The sequence below is a fragment of the Saccoglossus kowalevskii genome, chromosome 14 (assembly GCF_978046115.1).
Source record: "Saccoglossus kowalevskii chromosome 14, keSacKowa6.1, whole genome shotgun sequence".
NCBI classification, from domain to species: Eukaryota; Metazoa; Hemichordata; class Enteropneusta; family Harrimaniidae; genus Saccoglossus; species Saccoglossus kowalevskii.
In genome coordinates, this window is record NC_140654.1 from 18243900 (window position 1) to 18252938 (window position 9039).

General features: G+C 35.6%; 1 pseudogene across 1 annotated transcript; it reads right to left on the bottom strand.

Annotated features, from left to right (window-relative positions):
• Positions 1 to 3283: 3283 nt before the first annotated feature.
• LOC146734512 (uncharacterized) lies at positions 3284 to 9025 on the bottom strand (annotated as a pseudogene). Its single transcript, XR_014931456.1, has 12 exons — positions 8633 to 9025; positions 8168 to 8478; positions 7678 to 7822; positions 7387 to 7506; positions 7087 to 7260; positions 6387 to 6530; positions 5735 to 5989; positions 5269 to 5644; positions 4901 to 5170; positions 4551 to 4805; positions 4314 to 4445; positions 3284 to 4126 (listed from the first exon to the last, which is right to left on the bottom strand). The product of XR_014931456.1 is annotated as an uncharacterized LOC146734512 (transcript).
• Positions 9026 to 9039: the final 14 nt, after the last annotated feature.

The window sequence follows — 9039 nt, forward strand, 5'->3', positions numbered from 1 at the left end:
CCTGACAGATATTTTAATTAGTTAATTAGGAAACCAAGATGACCTCCCTTGTCCACAAAACTATATATTTTCGGAAAGCTTATTGTATGAATTTTAAATTTTTTTTAGTACTTTTTTATGCACACTGTAGTTTGAAATATGCACAAAAATGTGCTTTTTTTGATAAAAAGTGATTTAAAAAAATTAGCTCCTAAACCATGCTTCTGTTTCCTGTCAATATTGGTTTGTGGGTACATCTGTTTACTATGAAGAAAGCGCTGTCGTCTTGAAAACCGTCTACCAGTTGTCAATTTTGCAGAGCTGCAGCCCAAATTTCACTACTTCAAGTTTATGCATAAATTAACACCCAGTCTAGCTGTCTGTATGATTTCTGTAACACTGTTCAACCAAAAACAATGCCCCGCCGGCATTTTGAAGATAAACACATTGTCAATCATTTGTGAAAATTTAAAAACAAAAGGTCAAAGCGTCTAGGAGCTATTTTTTTTTAAAGTTCTGTGATGTGCACTAAAAAGAAGCTGAGATAATTGCTAATTTGCATAACAACTCACTCAGTAAGAAGTTTGCTAACGCTCATAATTAAAATGGCTGTAACAGTTCCAAATTTAAATGTATTATCGTTTGTAGCTGTGGGTCCATAGCTCTGCTTGTGTCGATCTGATGTTATAATAAACGTACTTGAAATTTGTATGGTATTGTCGACACAGTAGAGCTATGGTGACAGCCATAGAGTACCGTCCATGTTGTGCCGCAATAAAACCATTGCGCAAATAAACGATTCAAAATCATGCAATGTCTTGTGAAAAACGACTCCAAACTAAGGTCGATAGATTGTACATTTATTAAATACTCACCACAGCAATTGAAACTTAATAATTTCAAATAAAGCCCATTCACCCGAGTATTCTTGGACGGTCACGCTAAAACACAGCTTGTCGCCATCTTACACACACTGGACGAGGTCGGTATCACATGATCAATATGACGTCACGTTGTTGTCATTACGTAATGCGGTTAGGGATTCCCCAAGAATACTTGCGTAAGAAAGTAGCCCTTTCATGTTAGACTTGTCGGTACACCCGATAAACTATACGTAATGGCAACATTAAATGATATAGTTTGTTCTTGGGAGAACACGTTCAATCGCATAAAACGTTCTTACAATGTGCATTATCATCTGAAACCCGAGCAAATTGATGTCATTACTCATATTTTGCGAAATGAAAATTGCTTTGCTGTGCTACCAACTGGATTTGGGAAAAGTATCTGTTACATGCTCCCACCAGTTTTGTTAAATGAAACAATCAGTGATAAACGGCATTACGGTTTGATTATATCGCCACTACGAAGCCTAATGTACGACCAGGTGCGTAGTTGCAATGCTATGGGCATTAAGTCATGCTGCATCACAAGGAAGAAAGATATGGATACAGAAACTATTGAAGGTACGCGAAATTTGTAATTGTCTCAAATTAATATTTTCTCAATGTTTTATCGAGATAGTAAAATTATTGAAACGTTAATAACTAGATTGGCCTCCTAGTTACTGAGACTGTATTCTGTATCATAGGTATAAAGAAAGGACTGTTTACACTTTTATTTATGTCGCCCGAAGCATTGTTATTTATTGACTCGTGGAGGCCAATTTTGCTTCAATCCAAAATCTACGGAGATGGAGTTTGTCTCATAGCCATAGATGAATGTCATGTCCTAGAATTATGGTAAGTATTTCCGAAGTTAAGTCTCCACAACTATATATTTAATTAATATATAATTATTTTTGTCGTTGTATTAGTATAATTGTAAACCAGCATTGTATTATTCTGATTTATTTTATTTAACAGGGGTGACGATTTCAGACCAACATACAGAATGTTAGGCGAACTACGAAGCCATTTTTCTTGTTCGTTTTTAATTCTGACGAATGTTATGAAACGTAACATTCTTAAACAATTGTACTTCGGTGAAAATGAGATGCAGCTTGTTTCCAAAGTGCCCGACAGGTAAATTAACCATTATACGTACATAAGATAATCGTCTCAATTACGTTTCAATGTTGGACTTTACCTACGTATTTTCTAATATCGTGTAATTAAAGATGTGTGATATCATTACCTATTTCTCAATCTGACTGATTTACACAGAGTTAATTGTTAAATTAATTATTGAATTATTTAGGCCTAACATTAGTCTCTACTACAAGTTTGGCTCATTGTCCATTACTGAAGAGATGGCTTGGTATCTAAGGGAACTCAAAAGTGACGGCATCACAGCACGGAAAGCCATCATTTATGTCAGGTATATCATTTTTATACATATGTATAATAACAATAAACAGGTAGTTGATTGTTTTTTGAAAGTTTACAAACACGAGAACGTTTAAATGTAGATCTAATGTATAATATAATATAATATAATATAATATAATATAATATAATATAATAACAATTTAGTAAATTACTGACTTTTCGACTTTTTCCTTGCAGAACCATCACTCAGTGTGGCAAAGTATTTGCTAATTTTATGGCCTACCTGGGAAATGCTGCTTATGGAGATGGAAGCAAAGTTATACAAAACCGAATTTTGGAAGTTTACCACGGGGCATTGGCCAGCACAGACCAGGAGAGAGTTGTTTCACGTTTCTCGCAGGATAATGTTTTAAGATGTATAATTTGCACTGTGGCGTTTGGGATGGGGGTGAACATCCCAGATTTAAATATAGTTGTTCATTGGGGATGTAGTAACAGCATAGTTGAATACTGGCAGGAAGTAGGTCGTGCTGGGCGAAATGGTGATCCAGCGGAGGCACATTTATTTCCGCTGCCAAGAACGGTTTTACACGTTGAAGATGATATGAAATCACTCTGTGAACAACTTAAACATTCAAACATTCCATGTCTACGAGTCCACATTTTGGAACACCTCACTATTAAAGGAATGAATCCTCATATAATTGACGAGATAAAACATCGCAAGTCATGTGACATGAAATGTGAGTGTTGTGTTTGCCTCAATTGTAAGTGTTGCACAGCTTGTAAGCTTAAATGTCCATGTCGGGTCAATTAAACTCGCAGAGGTAGGCGTCGAAATACTGTCAAATTGCCATTTTTTATTTTATTTTTTGGTTGTTGTTCAGCATGTTAGAATTATGTTATTGAGTTAAATCTTCACACGCAGATAGCAAATATGGCCACATAGTGTTATGTTTATTGTGTACCACAGTATTGTGACAACATTGTCTTTTCATCCTGTGGTATATTTAATATGCGAATAAAATAAATGCTTCTTGGCATTGAAACATCGTTATATTCAGTTGTATTTATTTTCATCATCTTTTGGTGTCATCCTCTCGTGCGCGAGATTTATAAGTTCGACAATCAAGGATGAACTAAAATGATAAATCAATATTCTATTTGAAGCATTTCCCAGTATGATGCACACAAAAACTATTATTTCCTCTGTTCGCGCTAATTGAACAATAATTCATAATGTGATTTAATAATAAACTGACTGTACTGAATGACTGCTTGAAAACTTATTTCATTTGTAATCGGCACCAGAAATTTAGATAATGATGTTTTTAGGTTTCACTCTGGTAAAAAAATAAAGCTGATGAACATATCTTCATCATAACGAAGGTATTGCTTGCTATAAAATAAGGTGAACGAAAAAGTAACCCAGCCAACAGTAAAGGAATATAGCTCACTGTTTGGCTAACAAAGTAGTAATATTTATTGTTCCAATGTAACAATCCGTAATCCAATCATGGGAAACAACTAATCCTGTGGAAGGATTTCCTTCAACAGGTCAAGGGTTCTACAGTGTGATTTCAGTCGGGATACCAACTTATCACCACTGTGAATGGCTACTTTATTTCGAAAGTTGGAAAATCCAGCGTGATACCGACCCGGAATTTGTTGAAATATGCCATCGTCTCTGTACTCCTTTACAAATTAGGAGACGTCTCGTCTGTAATTAGCAGATGTAGTTTTAGATTTATGAACATATTCGTCCATAAATTTGGTCATGTAAACACATTCTAAGTCAGTGGCCAATCTTCCAACCAGCTGACTACATCTAGCAACATGGGTGTCTGTGTAGCGACCATGGCAGTGTTTTAGGTTCTCTGCAATGTATATGGAAATAAGCATTTGATTACTAATCATATATAACAAACGGGTGTAAATACAAATAGATATTTTCACACATAAACAACGGACACATATATGCCGAAAGTATTGGTTGGGTTGATGTAAAAACATACATTCAGTTAGTAAAAAAAGACCTTTCACCATTCCTAATTGTACACTTACGTTTAAAGTCATTATTTAGAAACTCGTTAACAAGATCTAGCGGTATGTTGTTCCCAGCTCCTCCTTTCAGGTTAGCAGTGCTATTCCAAAGCATTTCTTCTCCTTGCCTTGGCGAAACATAACCATTTATACCTGAAGTAAACGTTGAATATATTAACCAATATTTACTTGTGAGGATCGCCAGTAATTTTAATCACATATTTGAAAGTTACTGAAAAAACGATAAAATAAACTTACATGCTAGCAATCTATGGCCAATTATAAGATATTTATAATGGTTATTTTCCCAGAAATCTAACATTGAAACTCTCCAATTCGACATCATTGCGGGACCATCGTTTTCGCGTTCTGCATCTCTTTCTGCCATATGGAATAACCCTCTCCATAATACATGACAGGAGTAATTGAAGAGGTAGTCAGCACCGGTGTCCTGGTCTGGATTTGATAAAGGCCCTTTAACTTGACAGTCATCTGAACAAAACCAAGAACCATCTAGTGGAAAATTTATCAACAGATTATTATTATTATTATTATTTTTATTATTATTATTATTATAAAAATATGTAGTTATGGGCCTATCAGCTTACCTGGGCATTGATTCAAACCAACACATGGCATATGAAACCATTCTCCATTAGGGCACATGAACTCCCTGTCACACCCTATCCACTTATCATCATCAGTATCTTCTTTCTTTTTACAGAAACAATAAATTGATGATTGTTCACAGTCCGGGCTACACCACCACTCGTCATCTGGTACAGATTCAGGTTGTAATTCAACACAATCGAGGTGGAACCATCTGCCTCTTTTACACTGTGAGAGTGCAGAACATTCAATCATGGTCCCTCCTAGGTCTGTGAATAAAGGGATGGTTTGTTATATTGTATTGAGTTCAGTAGTATAATCTATCTTCCTATTGCGTTGTTTCACAGATCACCATACATGCACATACCTGTTTTACATACGCAATAATCATCATCTTCATCATCATAATTATCAATGCATGGCTGTTGATCACTATCACTAAGTGGTACTTCATCTACATCCGGCCAAATAAAAGAAACTATTTCCTCTGCTAACTTTTCAACGTAGTCTTTCTGCTGGTCCGGTTGAATAGTCGGCTTATCACATAGGCTGGTCAGTCTTCTTAAATGCATTGCCAATATACAGGTATAGCCTTCGGTCATAAAGTTAAGACAATCCACTGTGTGATTAACATCATCAATCACCTTCTTTTTCACTGCACGGTGACCAAACTTAATTTTGACATGGAATAAAGACCCACGTGCACTTGCCGAACTTCCACTGAATAGTTTGTTCATGGTGTCCTTCAAATAAAAGAAAAAATTACACATGCATACATACATAATTTATAACATTATATTTATATTACGAGCATGTAACTACCCAGTATTTACCTGCATTGTGATGCACCTTTTGTGGAACTCCTGGGGCCTTGGTTCGAGCCCAACAAGACGATTGACATGGTCTTGGCTACATGCCATAGAAAACCTGGCATCAACCATACGTTCAATTGATAATTGATCACCGTGACATACAACGTTATAGAGGGGTTTTCCATTTTGTGATGGTACATACTGTCCAAGATGTCGCATTATCTCAATCACACCTTTGCTGGAGGAAGGGTTGGCTTTTATTACACCAAGGTTAACCTGAACAACGCAAATATATCAATATCCAGAGTAAGTATATAACCACTGACTTGGACGTAGTTAGAAATTTAAATCATATTCCATCATGCTATAGTCCGAGAAACCATCCGATTTATTGTTTGGACTGTTATATATTACTGTACATTTCGGCCGTAGTATAGTGTCAATTTCCATTGACCTATTTCAAAACGTTACACTTCATATTGGTTTAAAGACTTTAACGTGAGTTTAGACTATAGTTAGAAATGTGTCAAGATGGATATTTAGTGTGAAATGAGTGTAAAGTATCTATTTTAATTGTCATCATTTTACGACTAACTTTACTGCGACACAACTTAACACCATAATAGAGTAAGTTTAGTTTTGGGTGTGAATATTATGTGATATTGGGACTTACAATCTCACTCTTTAATCGTGACTCAGAAGAGTACTTGTGCGATATATGCCATTGTATTTGTGTGTCCTTGAAACACTCAAAGTTGCGCACAAGAATACGCTGAACTAGTGTTTTCATCCTTGTTCTTACTCGAGTCCAATCACTCTGTGAAGGCAAAAAAAACCGCAACAGGGATATCGACTGCTTTTTTGGTCCTGATGTCATCGTAGTCGCGAAATGATATACGGTTTTTGGTAGCGAATGACAGTGCCCAGAGCATCATTTTATTTTTGACTTTCTGGGATTGGTGTCTGGCTTCAGAGAGCTTTTGAACGTTGTCCCAGCACAGACTGTATCCGGGTTCTACAGAAATATAGCAGAGAAGCAAAAATACATGTATATTACTGTAAATGCAAGAGGGCAGATCTATCGGAAAATGCATACAGAATAAAAAAAGTAGCATTAAAATGATACCTCTTACTAAAATCGGTGTAAGGGGTTGCTTGCCTGGACAAAATATAACATTTCTCAGGAACTCGCAAGTCGGACGGACGTCGTTAGGTTTTAGCTAGCATTAGACAATATATATTATCCTAAAATTGTGTCTCCTGCAATATTGAGGTCACTTATACCAAAATAAACACGTCATGTATATTCAAAAATAATATCTATGTGGGAAGCAATATAATGAATTCAACATGCCTCTTTCGAAAGTTTCTACGTCATCTTCAATATCACTGGCCCCATCTGGGCTCATTGAAACACAGTCTTCATCGGATCCGTTAGTTGATTTGGTATGATCGCTCTCTGCCGATTCGTCAAACTCTGAGATCAAGGAAGAATGTACGCTATCGTCGGTGTGCATACTGCTGTCACAGTTTGCAGAGAGTTCATGCTAAAGAAAATTTGGATAATAAGAGTGATGTTACTGGTGATAAGAGGGGCGTACTGTAACACCAAAACCAGGCGTCACTAAAATACGAAACTAAGACTATAATTATAAAAAGACGAAAACACAAACCTGAATATGTTGTTTCCAGATTATTATTTCACTATCGAATCCTTTACGTAAACGGTCAACAGAGTTTCTTGTGGCATGTATCCCAATGCTCAGTCCGATCTTGTTAAACCATTTAAAAATCTGCGCAAAAAACCCAATTTCATTGATTCGTATTGCGTACTATCTGTACTTCGCTACGTAACACTCAGAAACATTGATATTGTATTATTACGAATAAAAAAGTTTGTATACTGTTGAATGATTCGGTACATCTCAACAATATTAATACAAAAAACTAGTTTAGCAACTAACCTTTTGATTGCAGCCACTTCGGTACATTTGAAGTGCATTAATATTTTGTAGAAAATTAAATTTCTTGGGTTTTCGCAAGTTTAGTATGGTACCAATTGTAAAACCTAAGCCGGGAACTAAGGAGCCACACTTTCCATCATCGTCACTGGTAAAAAGAATCAATAAAAAGTCACTATATTCGTACATCTGAATTGTGTCAAACTGAATTTGAAAACATATCAGGAATCCAAATACATATTTCACTATTTATGATTATTCCGTGTGATTATGCAAATTCCATTGTTTTGAAAAAAAAATTACATATAGAATAATATAATATTCGCTCATTAGGTTGACACTTATCCTGACAGGTATAAATTCAATATTACAAAACCGTATGTACATTCATGGCTTTAAAAGGCATTATTTGAAATGTTTTTCGTGAATACGAACATTTTTATATTTGTATCAGGATTTCGAAGATATTTGGATAATTATTTAAATTACTCACATACAAATCTTATCAGCGGACAATCGGTTTGACAGGGAACCTTCAATTACAGCATGTAATATTGGCAGGTGCTTCCTAGTTTCATTTAGAAAGCGAAACCATTGAAACTTCTTTATGTTTTCAATTGTGGTTTCTTGGGACGGTATTCGACTTGTTTTCCAATAAAACGAAACTTCCTGTCGAGATTCATGTACCAGAAGACGGTGAAAAACATCTCTAAATTTACGACTGTTTTTCAGAAGATGTTTAATTCCAGACCAATAATTATATTTCTTGATGTGATTGATAGCAACATCTATGAAAGTAGACTTCTGTAAATAATCAAATAATATTAAAATTAGTAGATGAACCAAGTATGCAATATTCCTCATAATGAAAAATTTTGAATGAGAAAATAACAATGGCTTTAAATATAGGTTGATAAATGTAAATTAGAACTATATAAAGAATTATCGAAATACATACCTCTGCGTCTGTTTTCTCTACTACCGGTTGCATCGATGTCGTAACTTTTGGTGGAAGTTGAAAAACCACTTGTTTGGCAGACGTTGCCCCTGAAGCCTCTTCTTCGCTGGATTTTCTTTTAAATCCAACACAGGGAGAAAAACATCGTTCGCGGAGCTCGTCTTTAACACATTGAGCTTTTTCTCTTAGTTTGCCAAACCTACAGATTAGACTGTAACATGTTTGGCAAACAAAACCACCATTTTGTGGTTCCTTGGACAATTCAACTAGAATGTCATAAACAGTGAAATTGGCACAAACATTTGTGCCAACTCCATATAGTTTCAAACCTTTATTGCGTTTCTGAAACGGTTGGTTGCAATAAACACACGTTATTGACGCAATGCCGGACATGGTGTGTACATTCT